Source organism: Carcharhinus amblyrhynchos, chromosome 5 (genome assembly GCF_965287045.1).
Source record: "Carcharhinus amblyrhynchos chromosome 5, sCarAmb.v2.hapA, whole genome shotgun sequence".
NCBI lineage: Eukaryota > Metazoa > Chordata > Chondrichthyes > Carcharhiniformes > Carcharhinidae > Carcharhinus > Carcharhinus amblyrhynchos.
The window spans coordinates 53,928,308-53,944,244 of NC_137328.1; the positions used below are offsets into that span (position 1 = coordinate 53,928,308).

General features: G+C 41.5%; 1 protein-coding gene across 8 annotated transcripts in view; it reads right to left on the reverse strand.

Moving 5' to 3' along the window:
* aopep (aminopeptidase O (putative)) overlaps window positions 1–15,937 on the reverse strand; it is a 362,002-nt gene that overhangs the window by 91,719 nt on the left and 254,346 nt on the right. For 4 of the 8 annotated variants that reach the window (XR_013886678.1, XR_013886677.1, XR_013886676.1 and 1 more), the window contains exon 17: window positions 4,925–5,038. The exons of 1 other annotated variant lie outside the window; for it this stretch is intronic. The gene's annotated coding sequence lies outside the window, so the exon portion shown is untranslated. Of the gene's footprint in view, window positions 1–675; window positions 5,039–15,937 lie in introns of those variants that run through there. 3 more of the 8 variants (XM_080188796.1, XM_080188797.1, XM_080188798.1) reach the window with 2 other exon arrangements.

A 15,937-nucleotide genomic window follows, 5' to 3' on the forward strand; every position in this document is an offset into this window, starting at 1 on the left:
TCTTTGGTGCAGAACTTAGCCACTGTGAACAAAGCAAAAATGATCACTGTTCACCAATCAGCTAAGCTCTGCACCTCACCAGAAAGGTCATATTCGATGGATGAACTAATCCGCAGGCAGATGTTTCGATGAATATATATTTCTTCCTTCCTTTGTTTCCAAACGGACACCTTTAGGTCCTATCAGTTTATAGTTCATGTCCCATACACTTACTGTGATTTCCACAACAGCAGTCAAGGCAGTGACTATGTGGTAATCCCTGGCAATGTGATTTTTATCTCATGTCACAAATCAGTATGCCAGGAACCCACTCAGCCGCAACATGAAAGGAAATTTGCAGATTCTCTTTTGGGCAACCCCCCAACTTCCTCACGTGCAAGTATATTGTACATTAACAAAGGAAAGCTCTCATTATAAGAAGTTTCATGTTTTCGGAAATAATATGCTTCCCATTATATTGCGTGACTTTGAAAATGGATGACAACCTCAATGAACTAATGATTGTTTATATGCAGAAAGCAGGCAATCAAAAATATCAATTAAACCAATCACATTCATTAAATGTAGCTGTAAGCACAGAAATTAGCTAATTATTCTCCAATTTACTAAAATATTGATTGCACTCACATTATATTCTAAAATTAATGTAATATACAAAAGATACATATATTCCCACTATTGTTTTCTTTTTCATGGAGAAAAAACTTGAGTTAGCCATGACTGGTTGGGAAATGACACATAGGAAATTAACGGGCAATTCAATCTGTAAAGTGTTTAATTCCAGAAAGAAACATCTTCAAAGCAAATGCTTACAGATAATATGTAGCTAAAGTTCATCTACAGTATTAAAATAATGAGCACAAGTAATTTATTATAATTGCAAATACACCTTGCCCTCATGTGTTAAACTAGAAAATAAACCTGTTTTTAAATTGTTTAACAGATTTAGATTTAAAGCAGAAACTTGATGTTTTAAAAAGAACACTTCAAGCTTACAAATGTTGAATTAAAACTTTCATCCTCTGTTTCAAATGTTTACAAATTCAAAAGAAAACATACATCCTTAAAAATATATTACAGAAAACCTTCAAATACAAATTTCCAATTATTGCTAATCTAACATCAGATTCAACTGTAAACACTGAGGGCCATTGCAGACAATGAATAATTGTCTTAAATGGACATGCTTTCTGCAGATTTGAGCACAACAGATCAAAGCCTCCCTCGTCATCTTAAAATAGCAATTTGGATCAAATATAGCAGTACAACGCAACTTTATTTAACTGCAATCAAAGAAGTGACCTTCACTTGAAAGAAAATTAAAACTGCTGTTATTGAATCCAAGTAGTGTCACTGATACTGGTCAGAATTCTCCAACCTTTCCTACGGCTGGGATTCTTCTGTCCCACTGCTATGAATGGCATTTAGGCTGAGTGCCAAATTATCCATTCTCACTGGCAGTGATGGCGGTGCGTACGGCATCTGAGGGGTCTGGCCATTATGTTACATCTACAAATAAAATATCCTTCAATGCAGTAATCCCTTAATTGCAACTGCTGAGCCATAACAAAATTAATGGGCACTACACTCCAACAAACATACATACTTACAAACAAATCTATTCCACGCTAAATTAGCATAAAAATGTAAAATATATTTCTACGCCTTTTTATAGGAATTTGGTTTGGAAAAATTCTAAGCTTTGGATTCTCTATTTTCAGTTGAATGAAGAGTATAATCTGGAAATAGAATATTTTAACTAGTGCTGGAAACTCAAATGATACTGACTGGAAAGAATAGCAAAGTAGGCAAAAGGAAAACATCAAAGGACAAAATGTGACAGGACAAGTTGAGAAATCTGCTCAAAAAATTCAAAGATTTAATGAGTCATTAAGGCTTAAAAGGAGGCTATTCAGCTCAAAAGCCATAACAGCTCTCTGCAGAGCAACCCATCAGTCTCATTTCCCTGCTCTATCGCCATAGTTCTGCCAAGTTTATTTCCCTTACATGTTCATTCAATTTTCTTATGAACTCATTGCTTGTCCTTGCTTCCACGAACCCCATAGGCAACGACTCCCACATCATTACCACATACTGTGTAAAAAAACTCTTCCTCACATCCTCCATATTGCTTGCCCCGAACCTTTAATCTGCACCCCCTAGTCTTTGCATGGTCAGCAAAAGACATAAGCTTTTCTTTGTCTACTTGTTTAAACTTGTAAATTTCAGAACTCCCCTCAACCTCCTTTGCTCCAAGAACAATAACCCCCCACTTCGCCTGCCTAACTTTGCAGCCGAATTCCCTCATCCCTGCAACCATTCTGGTAAATCTCCTCTCTACCCTCTCTCAAGGACCCTCACATTCTTTTCAAAGCATGGTGATGGGAACGGTACACAGCACTCTAATTGGGACCTAACTTTGAGGATTTGGCATAACTTCCCTGCTTTTGTCCTCGATATTTAATGTATCTATTTATGAAGACCAAGATCCCAACTGCTTTGCTAACTACTCTGTCAATATGTCTTGCCACCCTCAAAGATCTATACACATCTATGAAAGCTCAGACACAGGTGGAATGCCAGGATCTAGGAGAAAGGGAGAAGCTAGAGACCAAGTGTCTCTATAGCTCATCAAGCAGGAATGTGGTCGGAGCTCATGCTCGGAATAAAAAGACCAAAATCATGAGGAATTAAGATAAGCTAGAAGATTCGCCTAGCTTGTGCTTGAGGGAAAACCTCCAGGAAAAAAATATTCACTGTGGGGTTAAAAGTTATTATACTGGAAATGGAAAGGTATGGACGTAAACCTCAAGACTATGAATCACTTTGGACAGGGTTCAGAAAAATCAAATGGGTACTTAAGGGGCAGTGTAAAATATACCTGTGAAATGGGTTTCTCAGTTGTGTTAAAAGTAAAAAAGGAAAGTTCTATTCTGTATTTTAAAGTATAAATAGTCTACAGAAATAACATTTAGCCAATGGTGCTTTTAGTGTGTTTGTTGCCGTAGAAGTTTTAAAACCTGATATCTTATCATTTCATCCTTTTTACTATTAACACAAAGTTCAAATTTTCTTTTTTTTAAAAAAAGTTACTGGTCTCTAAGGGGATTATAACAAACTGCAGAATAAATCTGGAATGAGGACTCAACCTGATGCTAAAACAAGGCAGAGTATCACTACAGTTCAGAATTAGGTCATTCTGATCAATTCACACTACACCCTATCACTTGTGAAGTAAAACTAGTTCACATCAACTCTACTGATGTAACATAATTATAGGATTAGAGTAACAATTTTGGAAATTCCAATCACTCACAACATTGCAAATGAACCAGATTTTGCCACAAGAACAATGCCCAGGCCAGCAATGCTCACCATAGCAATGGGGTAAACTGGATAGCAATCTCTTGCATATATAGGTGTGCAGTTAAACACGTATATTTGCTATCAGAAAAACACCAATCCTCCACAATGTGCACTTTTGCAGTCCTCGCCAATAGGTTTGACACTGGCACTGGTGTTCACTGTTCATCTGTTTTTTATACACAATTCCCTATTCTATAATTCCATGGCATATAAATAGTTAAATGCTGGAACTTACTACTAGCTCAGTCCAAAGATATGCAGGTTAGGTGAATTGGCCATGCTTAATTCTCACTCAGTGTACCCAAACTGGTGCCAGAATGTAGCCACTAGGGATTTTCACAGTACCTTCATCGCCGTGTTAATGTAAGCCTACTTGTGACGAATAAATAAACTTTAACTTTAGAGCATTGGAATCTGCGTATTGATCAGAAAATCTCAAATATCAGGAAGAAAAATGGGAAGGTGACCCTATTGTGCCTCTAGAAATCATGGTGTGGAAAACAATTTCACTGTTTCCTGCTACCTCTCTCTCCCTCCTAAATTTCTGTATTATACTGCAGCAATTCACAAGCCTCACAAAAAATGACAGCTGGTGATTAACATCTTTTCTTTCTGTCTACAAAAAAAGGAATCTCGACTTACTGAAGGTCATTCACTTAGGGTTTAGCATCTCTTTCAACTTTCCAGCCATAGGATTTGCCAGAATCTGTTAGTCATACGATTAGGATCTATATTTTAATTTTGAAAAATGGTCCATATAGAGAATGGATTCAAAAAGTTGAAATAACTAGATTTTAAAAAATTGTCGTATCCCTGATTTAGATCCAATCAATGTAAAAAACAAGCTGTAAAATTTATAAGATTAAACACTTCAGCAACAGAGCACACATTAAAGTTTTAAAGTTTATTTATTACTGTCACAAGTAGGCTTACATTAACACTGCAATGAAGTTACTGTGAAAACCTCCTAGTCACCACATTCCCGCACGTGTTTGGTACAGAGGGAGAATTTACAATGGCCAATCTACCTAACCAGCACGTCTTTTGGATTGTGGGAGGAAACTAGAGCACCTGGAGGAAACCCATGCAGACACAAGGAAAATGTACAGACTTCCCAAAGACAGTGACCCAAACCATGAATCGAACCTTGGTCCCTGGCGCGGTGAGGCAGCAGTGCTAACCACTTTGCCACCGTGCCACCCAAATTAGGTGAGTTATATTAAAACACTAAAGCGTTAAATAAAGTACCATATATTTTGCATACTACTAAAAAATTCAGGTTTGCATTTTCACCTATAGCCTATTTTACCTAAATTGGTATTGGGTTATAAATGAAAGTGGCAATACGTGGATACCGTCCATTCTGTGTAATGCATTACTCAAATTGATTAGGTTGAGTATAGATTTGGATATTTCAAAATATGACTGCAATAAATTTGCAATAATTCAATTTTAAATAGCTACAAATGTACAAGACATGTATTTTAGCATGCAGTCCAAAAGCAGGCTCTTCAAATGCAACCCATAAGGGGGAAAAAAAAAATGAAGATTTTCTCACAATAACAGCTGTGAAGGCTTGCAGAAGGGAGTTCTCCCAGCAGTTGTTGCCAATACTAAGTTCCCTGTGCGTAGACTCCTGCACTGACATACTTTCCAGTTCTGCATAACCCTGCTTGAAAGTGTAAAGAACAAGAAATATTAACTGGTTGTATTTGCATAGCAGGAAATTAGACTAGCCTTTAAATGTCAAAAGTAAAGGATAATTTTTGGTTTGGAGTCTCAAATAGATCACTCATTACATCTGGGTAATCGCAACATTTTAATAAAAGTCTACCTCATATGATAACTTTCCCAAAAGATAAATTCAAGTCCATTGGTAAATCAACATTTTTTTCCATTTTTTTAATAAAGGGATTAGAAAATTACAACTGAACTCATCCATTAAAAAATGCTAAGAGTTCAGGCTTTACATACAGAGTGCTTGTCTCAACCTGTTTTATTTGCCCGGGTTAATAATTACAGGACTACAGTATTGGGTGACAATGTATTTGCATGTGCTGCTTTCATGTCTGTAATTTGTACCAATCCTAAATTTTCGTAATGGACTTCTAGTCTCAAATGGCTATATGGATGCTACATTACATGAATTAGAGCAACTTAGATACCTCCCCATCTCAGTCAAGTAAGCCTTCTCTGAACTACTTCAAATGCATTAATACACTTTCTTAAATAAGGAGACCAAAGCTGCACACAGTACTTCAGGTGTGGTCACACCAATGCCCTGTACAACAGTAGCAACACATTTATCTATTCCATTCCTCTTGCAATAAACAACCACATTCAATTTGTCTTTCTAATCACTTGCTGTGCCTACATGCTAACTAGTTGACAGAAATTATAGAAGACTAAGATTTAAAGATGAGGCCTTGAGAATCGAGCTGACTCGGGCCTAATTATGAAGTCTGTCCTACCCTAATCATCCAGCCACTTGTGACTAAACTACCTTTAGACAGCGTGTCATTACAGCATTGTAATTGTCTGGAAGACTAATGAAACCATTGTTTCTAAATTTTAACAAAGCAAGACGTTCCCAAGCCTCATGCTCAAAGTCTGACAAGGTTCTAGGTTCAAGACACATTTCAGGGCTTTCAGTGCAAAAATCAAGGCTGACACTTGAGTACAATATTGTGTTGAGTGATGGGACATTAAGTTGTGGCCCCAACTGCTTGCTTGGGTTAACGTACAAGATCGCATGACCATTATTTTTGAAGTAGAGATTTATCCCTGGTGCCTGACCAATATTTATCCCTCACATTCCTCGTCTAATCTCAATTTGTTTCAATCTCTCATCACCACATCTTTCAATCTGGTATTAGGTCTTTTTTGCCTTCTTCCTGGCAGTCCCATCTCCTTGTCACATAAGAATATAAGAAATAGGAGCAGGAGTAGGCCATCTAGCCCCTCGAGCCTGCCCCGCCATTCAATAAGATCATTGCTGATCTGATAGTGGTTCAGTTCCACTTATCCACCTGTTCCCCTTTTGCAGCAACCTTTTGTGAGGCATCTTATCGAACGCCTTTGTAAATCTAAAAACACATCCCCCGGTTCCCCTCTGTCAACCGCACTCGTTACATCTTCATAAAAATCCAGTAAATTTGTCAAACACGACTTTCCCTTCATGAATCCATGCTGCGTCTGCTTGGTTGAACCATTCTTTTCCTGGTGTCCTGCTATTTCTTCTTTACTGATGGATTCCAGCATTTTCCCAACTACAAACGTTAAGCTAACCGGCCTGTAGTTACCTGCCTTTTGTCTATCTCCTTTTTTAAACAGTGGCATCACACTAGCTGTTTTCCAATCAGCTGGCACCTCCCCACAGTCCAGCGAATTTTGATAAATTACAACTAACGCATATGCTTTACTTCTGCTGTTTCTTTCAGTACCCTGGGATGCATTCTATCGGGGCCTGGGGACTTGTCTACCTTTAGTCCCATTAGTCTACCAAGCACTATCACTTCATAATAGTAATCATATGTCCTCGACCAAACATTTTGATCGATTTCTTCTTGGCTACTTTCTTGATGCTTGCACAATTTTCACTGGCTGCATGATATACTGGTTCCTAATCTTGTTCTTTCTTAACATTCCACACATTATCCCAGCATCCACCTCTGATTAGTTTCCACCCTGTGTTCCTCTTTTCTTGATGTTGCACTAGGTCGGTCTCATAACTGCTTTGTATTTTCTTCCTTTCAGTTTCAACAATTCTTTCAAGTCACACAACACTCCACTGCGCCTCCGCTATTTACTGTGGACAGAGCTAATCCATTGCTCAATTTCCATTCCCCCTTCACGTGGCAGCAATGAGGCTGCCTGAGCACTGCACTCAAACATGGCAAAGTCAGAGCTGATCATTATCTTGACTGAATAGAGAAAATTCAGAAAAGGGGCTAATGACATCCTTGGGAAAATAAATAATTCAATCTCAGAACTGGAACAAACAGTGCTTTGGGAAAGTGGGTACTGGAGTCTGAGAACAAAATTAGTAAGGTTCAAGATCGCAACATACACAGTTCCAAGCTACTCTCCTATTTACAGACTAAGGCAATTAGAGGACAGGAGTGAGCATCTCAAAAATTTCACAATAACCTGTGAATTTATAGAGTGCCAGAAAATTCAGAAGGCAGGGTTCATTATCCAATGGGCTGAAACCTTTCTCAAGGACCTATTTAAACTCCCAGTCAATTTTCCCTGACAACTAGAACAGGCTCACAAATCACTGCTAGCAAAGCTGTCAGATGCTAATGTATCCCAAGATCATTCATGGTGAAATTTCTCAGAGTCTGGACAAAACAGTACATTCTCACCAAAGCTCGGGATGAGAAAAACCTTGAAGTCAAAGGAAGACAAATCACGGTGGATCAGGACTATTTGCCACCTCTGCAGCAGAAAAAGAAATGTGAATATGCAAATATTAAGCGGCAGCTTAGGAAGAAAGACTTAAGATTCCAAACACTTCACCCAGGGATGCTGAGAGCCTATCTCAAGGAAGGAAGCAAGACTTTTTCTATCGGCATGGGAGTTGCAGAGGGACTGAAACACCTAGGTCTCACCACGAACCTCCCAGAGAATGAGCAGCTGGAGAAAGACATAGAAACAAGAAGCAGCAGCAGGCCATTCAGCCCTTCATTCCATTCATTCCAATTATGGCTGATTATCAAATTCACTATCCTGATTCCAAACCTTCCCCCCCCACTCCCCCTTCCGTACCCCTTTAGCCCTAGAGCTATATCTAATTTCTTCTTAAAATCAGACAACATTTTGGCTTCAATTACTTTCTGTGGTAGTGAATTCCACATATTCACCATCCTCTGGGTGAAGAAATTTCTTCTCACCTTGGTTCTAAAAGGCTTACCCTTTAACCTCAACTATGAACCCTAATTTTGGACTCCCTCCCACCATTGGGAACAGTTTTTCTGAATCTACCCTTGTTAGAATTTTATAAATTTCTATGAGATCTCCTCTCACTCTTCTAAACTTCACAGAATATAATCCCAATCGACTTAGATTCTCCTCATATGGTAAACCTTTGCCGTACTCCCTCAATAGCAAGGACATCTTTCCTCAGATAAGGACACCAAAACTGCACAGACTACTCCAGGTATGGCCTCACCAAAGCCCTATACAATTGCAGCAAAACATCCCTATTCCTGTACTCAAATCCTCTCGCTACGAAGGCCAACATATCATTTGCCTTCTTTACTGCCAGCTGTACCTACAAGCTTACTTTCCACGACTGATGGACAAGGACACCAAGGTCTCATTGAGTATCCACTTCTCTCAATTTACAACCATTAAATTAATAATGTCTTCCTATTATTGCTACTAAAGTGAATAACCTCACTTTTATCCATATTATTCTACATCTGTCATACATATGACCACACACAGCATGTCCAAAACATGCTGAAACATTTTTGCATCCTCCTCACAGCTCACCCTCCCACCCAACTTTGTACATCTACAAATCTGGAGAGAATACATTCAGTTCCCTCGTCCAAATCATTAATATACAATGTGAACAGTTGGGATCCTGGCACAGATTCCCATGGAACTCCACTAGTCACTGACTGCCAATCAGAGATCGATCCATTTATGCCAACTCTTTGTTTGCTATCTGCTAATCAGCTTTCTATCCATCTGAAGACTTTTTTTTTTAATTGATTTGTGGGATATGGGCGTTGCTGGCTGGCCAGCATTTATTGCCCATCCCAAGTTGCCCTTAAGAAGGTGCTGGTGAGCTGCCTTCTTGATTCATTGCAGTCCATGTTCTGTGGTTTGACCCACAATGCCACTGGGGGCAGGGGGTGAATTCCAGGATTTTGACCCAGCGACTGCAAAGAAATGCCAATATATTTCCAAGTCAGAATGGTGATTGGCGTGGAGGAGAACTTGCAGGTAGTGTTCCCAATTATCTGCTGCCCTTGTCCTTCTAGATGGAAGTGGTCAAGGGCTTGGAAAGTGCTAAGGATCTTTGATGAATTGCTGCAGTGCATCTTGTAGATAGTACACACTGCTGCTACTGAGCGTCGGCGGTGGATTGGATGTTTGTAGATGTGGTGCCAATCAAGCAGGCTGCTTTGTCCTTGATGCTGTCAAGCTTCTTGAGTGTTGTTGGAGCTGCACCCATCCAGGCAAGTGGGGAGCATTCAATCGCACTCCTGACTTGTGCCTTGTAGATGGTGGATAGGCTTTTGGAGAGTCAGGAGGTGAGTTACTCATTGCAGTATTCCTAGCCTCTGAACTGCTCTTATTGCCATTGTGTTTGTGTATTGAGTTCAACTGAGTTTCTGGTCAATGGTAACCCCAAGGATGTTAGCAGTGGAGGATTCGGTGACGGTTACACCATTGAATGTCAAGGGATGGTGGTTAAAATATCTCTTATTGGTGATGGTCATTGCCTGGCATTTGTGTGGCGTGAATGTAAATTGCCAGCCCAAGCCTGGATATTGTCCAGATCTTACATTACATGCAATCCCATGTGCTTTAATTTTACATTGCAGTCTGTTATGTGAGACCTTGTGAAAAGCCTTCTGAAAGTCTAAATAAGCCACAACCACTGGTTCTCCTCAGTCAACTCAATCACTAATTCTTCAAAGAATCCCAACAGATTCATTAAACATGATTTTCCTTTTGTAAGTCCATGCTGACTTTATCTGATTATTCCACTGCCTTCCAAATGCTGAGTTATGAAATTCTTGAAAATGGACTCGAGCAACTTCCCCAGTACTGAGGTTAGGCTCACTAATCTATAGTTCCCTGTTTTCTCTCGATCTCCCTTTTTGAATAGCAGGCTTATATTAGCTACCCTCCAATCTGTAGGAACCAGCCCAGAGTCCAAAGAATTTTGGAAAATAACCACCAATGGATCTACTATTTCCAGGACCACTTCCTTAAATACTCTGGGATGAAGATTATCAGGAGATTACCTGGAGATTTATCCATCTTCAATCCAATCTCCCAAATCATTTCTCTACTAAGACTGATTTCCTTCAGCTCTTCACTAGAACAAGTTTCTCTCAGCACTTTTGGTACATTATGCATGTCTCCCTTCGTGAAGGCTGAAGCAAAGTAGGAATTTAAATCCTCGGCCATTTTTTATTCACCTTTATGAATTCTCCAGTTTCTGACTATAAGGGGTCTTTATTCGTTTTTGTCAATCTTTTTCTCTGTACACATCTATAAAAATTGACTGTAAAAGTTTCAATGTACCCCACCAGTTTACTTTCATTATAATAATTTCCTTCTTAATCAATCCCTTGGTCCTCCTTTGTTGAATTTTAAACTGTTCCCAATCCTCAGGTCTACTGCTTTTCTTTTTGCCAGTTTGTATGCTTCTTCCTTGAATCTGATACCATCTTTAATTTCCCTTGTAAACCATGGTTTGGCCACAATTCCTTCATCACTCTTGTGCCAAACAAGAATAAACAACTTCTGGAATTCACCTATTTGTTCTTTAAATGCCTGCCATTGCCTGTCCACTGTCTTTCCTTTCAGTAATATGTCCCAGTCCATCATGGCCAATTCATGCCTCATACCATCATAGTTATCTTGATTGAGATTCAGGACCCTGGTCTCAGAATCAATGACATCACTCGCCACCTTGACAAAGAATTTATTCATTTTATGGTCACTCGCCCCCAACGTTTCTCTCAAAACTAATCCTCTCTCATTGCACAACACCCAGTCCAAGATGGGCTGTTTCCTGGTTGGTTCCTCAACTTATTACTCCAGAAAACCATCCCATATGCACTCCAGAAATTCTTCCTCCATTGTACTGTGATTAATTTGATTCTCCTCATTTATATACAAATTAAAGTCACCGATAATTATAGGCGTTACTTTAACGCATGCACCTCTGATTTCCTGTTTAGTGTTTTTCCCAACATTACCACTACAGTTTGGTGGTCTGTATACCACCCCACCAGTATTTTTTGCCCCTTGTTGTTTCTTTACTCCACACACCAATGCTAATATCTTTCCTCAACATTGTATCAATATCATCTTTCATCAAAATGCAACTCCACCACCTTTTTCTTTATGTCTGTTCTTCCTAAACACTGAATAGCCCTCAATGTTTAGTTCCTATCCTTGGTCACCTTGGAGCCACGTTTCCATAATGCCAACTATATCATCTTTACATCTATCTATACAACTAATTCATCCATACTCTACATCAGATGGCACACTGTTGGTAGAAATCAACAATGACGTAATTCCTTGCTTAAGTGCCCAACAGTTCGAAATGTAGAGGATCTATTTCAGAGACATGATAAGGGAGGACAGTGTTAAAACAGTTGTGAGATGCGTCTCAGATATCAGTGGGTATGAAATGAAACTTTAAATTTTACACTTTCTAACCCATAGACGGGTTAGTTAATTAAAACTCAATTACATAAGAACATAAGAACTAGTAGCAGGAGTAGGCCATCTGGCCCCTCGAGCCTGCTGCATCACTCAATAAGATCATGGCTGATCATTTTGTGGACTCAGCTCCATTTACCTGCTCACTCACCATTACTCTTAATTGCTGCCAGCTTGATAGCTATAGCTCAGGTAATCCGGTGTAGCTGATGTGGTACTGCTCTTTGGGAATAGTATACAAGTGGCTAAGAAAATCTCTTTTATATTCACTTTTTGTTTTGTTTATTCAGAAATGTTCGGAGAGTTTTTAAGCCAGCTCTCATAATGGGTGGTGGTGGGAACCGTTGGATGGGAAGAGCAGAGTGGTCTTAGCTGACCACAGCCAGCTGTGCTTATTTAGACAGGAAAATTTACTCAGCTGTTCCTATTGCCAATGAAGCTGAGGGCCTGAGTGTTGGAAGATCTGCTCTGGAGATTCCTTGTTATTAAACACAATTACATATTTCACAAGTTGGATAGTCAGATGCTAACACTCGCTTTTGTTGGTTTAAACAATTTTGGATTTTGGCCCAGTCCCACTTGGATGTGAGTCAAATTTGTGGTTAAACCTTTCATGTACGTAGTTTCTACCTCAGAGTATTCTCAAGGAACGATATTAAAGCCAATGTACAGATAGCACATTTTTCTTTCTCTCCCCCCTCTCCACTCATGCTCTCTTTGATATTAGGTTATTTGTCAAGCTGGGTACACCTGTCATGTTAATTAAATATAGATTATTATGGATGTGTTAACAGTAATTAGCTATAATGTGAAAGAGTTACTTAGCCCAATTAAGAAAAAAAAGATGCCCTGTCAACGAGTGAAGGAGCAGAGACAGAGATAAGATTTTACCTGTTAAAAACCTGTTTAAATAAGTTTAAAAGCACTTTGTTCTTTGTAGAACTGTTTAAAGCATTTATTTTATTGTATTTACTGCTTTAAGAATTCTGAGGGAGTGGTTAGAAGGAGTTGTGGGCCAGCCAGCTTTAAATCAGCGCCAGGTTTAAAAGGAGGCCTGGTGTAGACAGCGGGCAGCGTCTGAGCGGGCAGCGGAGTGAGAGGGAAGCAGAGTGAGCTATTAGGGCTTAATATCAAAAGGGCTGGGGAGAAAAAGGGCCAGGTGAGTTCGTCTGGAAATTTTCAACATTACTACAGTGAATAATGGAGGGGCATGTGATGTGTTGTTTCTGTATGATGTGGGAACTGGTGGACCCCAGGGTCCTCCCCAGTGACCATGTTTGCAGTAAGTGCAGGTTGCTGGAGGAGCTCCAGCTCAAGGTAGATGAGCTGGCCTCTGAGCTACAGACACTGAGGCTCATCAGGGGGAGAAAGGGTGCCATTGTCAATGGGGTGCAAGAGACATCCACCCCCCCCCCCCTAGACTGGCTAACTCTAACGGTCAGGAACAAGAGGGGGCTGCTGAGAGGAGGAAGGGGGGGGGGGGGAGAGGAGGAAGGAGGGTGGGGAGAGGAGGTCTCAGACTCGCAAGCTGCATAACAGGTTTGAGGTTCTTGCTTCCAGTCTGGACGAGGACGAGGGAGGTGAGGTCGGTGAGCAGACTGCACACGGTACAGTGATGCAGCAGGACATAGGCAAAGAGAAGGGGAAAAGGAACGTAGTTGTAATTGGGGATAGTGGGGTTAAGGGTATTGACACTGTCCTTTGTCACAATGACAAAGTGCACAGAAGGGTGTGTTGTCTGCCTGGTGCTCAGGTCCAGGATGTCACAGCTGGGCTGCAGAGGAACCTGGAGTGGGAGGGTGAGAATCCGGTCATTGTGGTTCATGTGGGTGCCAACGACGTAGGCAAAATGCAAACTGAGGATCTGGGGAGGGAGTATGAAAAGCTGGGAATGGAATTAAAAAGTAGAACCGACAAGGTGGTCATCTCTGGGCTACTGCCTGAACCGAGTGCAGACAGGCGTAGGGTTGATAGGATTAAGGAAGTGAATGGGTGGCTCAGGGATTGGTGTGGGAGGAATGGGTTTGAATTTATGGGGCATTGGCACCAGTATTGGGGTAGGTGGGACCTGTTCGGGCGGGATGGGGTTGGTCTGAACCGTGCTGGGGCCAGAGTGCTGGCGAATCGTGTAAAGAGGACTGTAGACAGGGCTTTAAACTAATTGGGGGGGGGTGGGGGGGAAGGAGGGTGTGAGGGTAGGTGACATTACGGGGTCTAAAGTTAAGGAGACGGTACAGGTAAGGATAGAGGCCGAGGATGTCCCAATAATAGAGGGAGTAAGGGGCGTATGGTTGGTGGCATTCCGGCAAATAAGGTCCAGGTGAAGGCTGGGATGAAGGCGCTTTATCTGAATGCACGAAGCATTAGGAATAAAGTGGATGAGTTGGTGGCGCAGATCGACACAAATAGATATGATCTGGTGGCCATTACAGAGATGTGGCTGCAAGGTGACAGAGACTGGGAGCTGAATGTCCAAGGGAATCAAGTGTTTAGGAAGGATAGGCGGGAGGGAAAAGGGGGGGGGGGGGGGGCGTAGCTCTGCTGATTAAGGATAGCATCAGGGTGGTAGCAAGGGATAATATTGGAGCCAAGGAGCAGAACGTGGAATCGTTGTGGGTAGAGATTAGGAACAGCAAAGGGAGGAAGACACTGGTGGGTGTCGTCTATAGGCCCCCGAATAATGATCTGGAGGTGGGGCGGGCTGTTAATGTGCAAATAAGTGCGGCGTGCAGGAATGGGACGGCCGTAGTTATGGGGGATTTCAATCTGCATATTGATTGGTCGACCCATGTTGGACGCGGTGGGCTTGAGGAGGAGTTCTTGGAATGCTGCTGGGATAGTTTCCTGGAACAGTGTGTGTTGGAGCCGACGAGGGAGCGAGCTATCTTGGATCTGGTGCTATGTAATGAGGCAGGTAGAATTAGGGAACTTGCGGTGAAGGATCCTCTTGGGGAGAGTGATCATTGTATGGTGGAGTTTCTGGTGCAGATGGAGGAGGAGAAAGTGGGTTCCCGGACACGCGTCCTTTGTTTGAACAGAGGGGAGTACGGTAAGATGAGAGAAGAATTGGCGAATGTGGACTGGGGGAGCGCGTGGGAAGGTAGGTCTGCTGAGGAGCAGTGGAGGATCTTTAAGGAGATCTTTCTTGGTGCTCAGCAGAAATTTATTCCGATGGTCAAAAAGGACCGTAGGAGGAGAGGTAATAAGCCGTGGATAATGAAGGAGGTGAAGGAAAGTGTTAAATTAAAAGCGGAGGCGTTTAGAGTAGCTAAGAGTAGTGGGCGAGAAGAGGATTGGGAGAGGTTTAAATGTCAACAAAGATTGACAAAGAAGTTGATAAAAAAGGGTAGGAGAAACTATGAAGCTGGGCTAGCGCTTAATATAAAAAAGGATAGCAAGAGTTTTTATAAGTATATAAAAAGGAAGAGGCTGGCTAGGGTGAACATTGGACCCTTAGAGGATGAGAAGGGGGACTTGGTGGTAGGGGATGGGGAAATGGCTGAGGTCTTGAATAACTTTTTTGTTTCGGTCTTCATGGAGGCGGACGTGAATAATTTGCCGGATGTTAGAGATGGAAAGGTGGTAGGGACTGGAGGGTCTCGATGACATTACTGTTACTAGAGAGGTGGTGCTCGACAGACTGGAGGGGCTGATTGTGGACAAGTCCCCAGGACCGGATGGAATGCATCCGAGGGTCCTGAAAGAAATGGTGGAGGTGATAGTGGATGCCTTGGTGGTTATTTTGGTCGCTGGATTCCGGGGAAGTGCGGGAAGATTGGAAAACGGCTAATGTTACTCCGTTGTTTAAGAAGGATGCCAGGCAAAAGGCAGGGAATTATAGGCCTGTTAGTTTAACGTCTGTTGTAGGTAAAATGTTAGAATCCGTCATCAAGGAGGAAATAGCGAGGCATCTTGAGGGGAACTGCTTGACAGAGCAGACGCAGCACGGTTTCCTTAAAGGGAAGTCGTGTCTGACAAATTTACTGGAGTTCTATGAGGATGTGTCTAGGGCGGTGGATAGAGGAGAGCCGGTGGATGTGGTCTTTCTTGATTTTCAGAAGGTGTTTGACAAGGTACCTCACAAGAGGTTATTACAGAAGGTCAGGGGGCATGGAGTTGGGGGTAGGGTGTTAGCGTGGATAGAGGA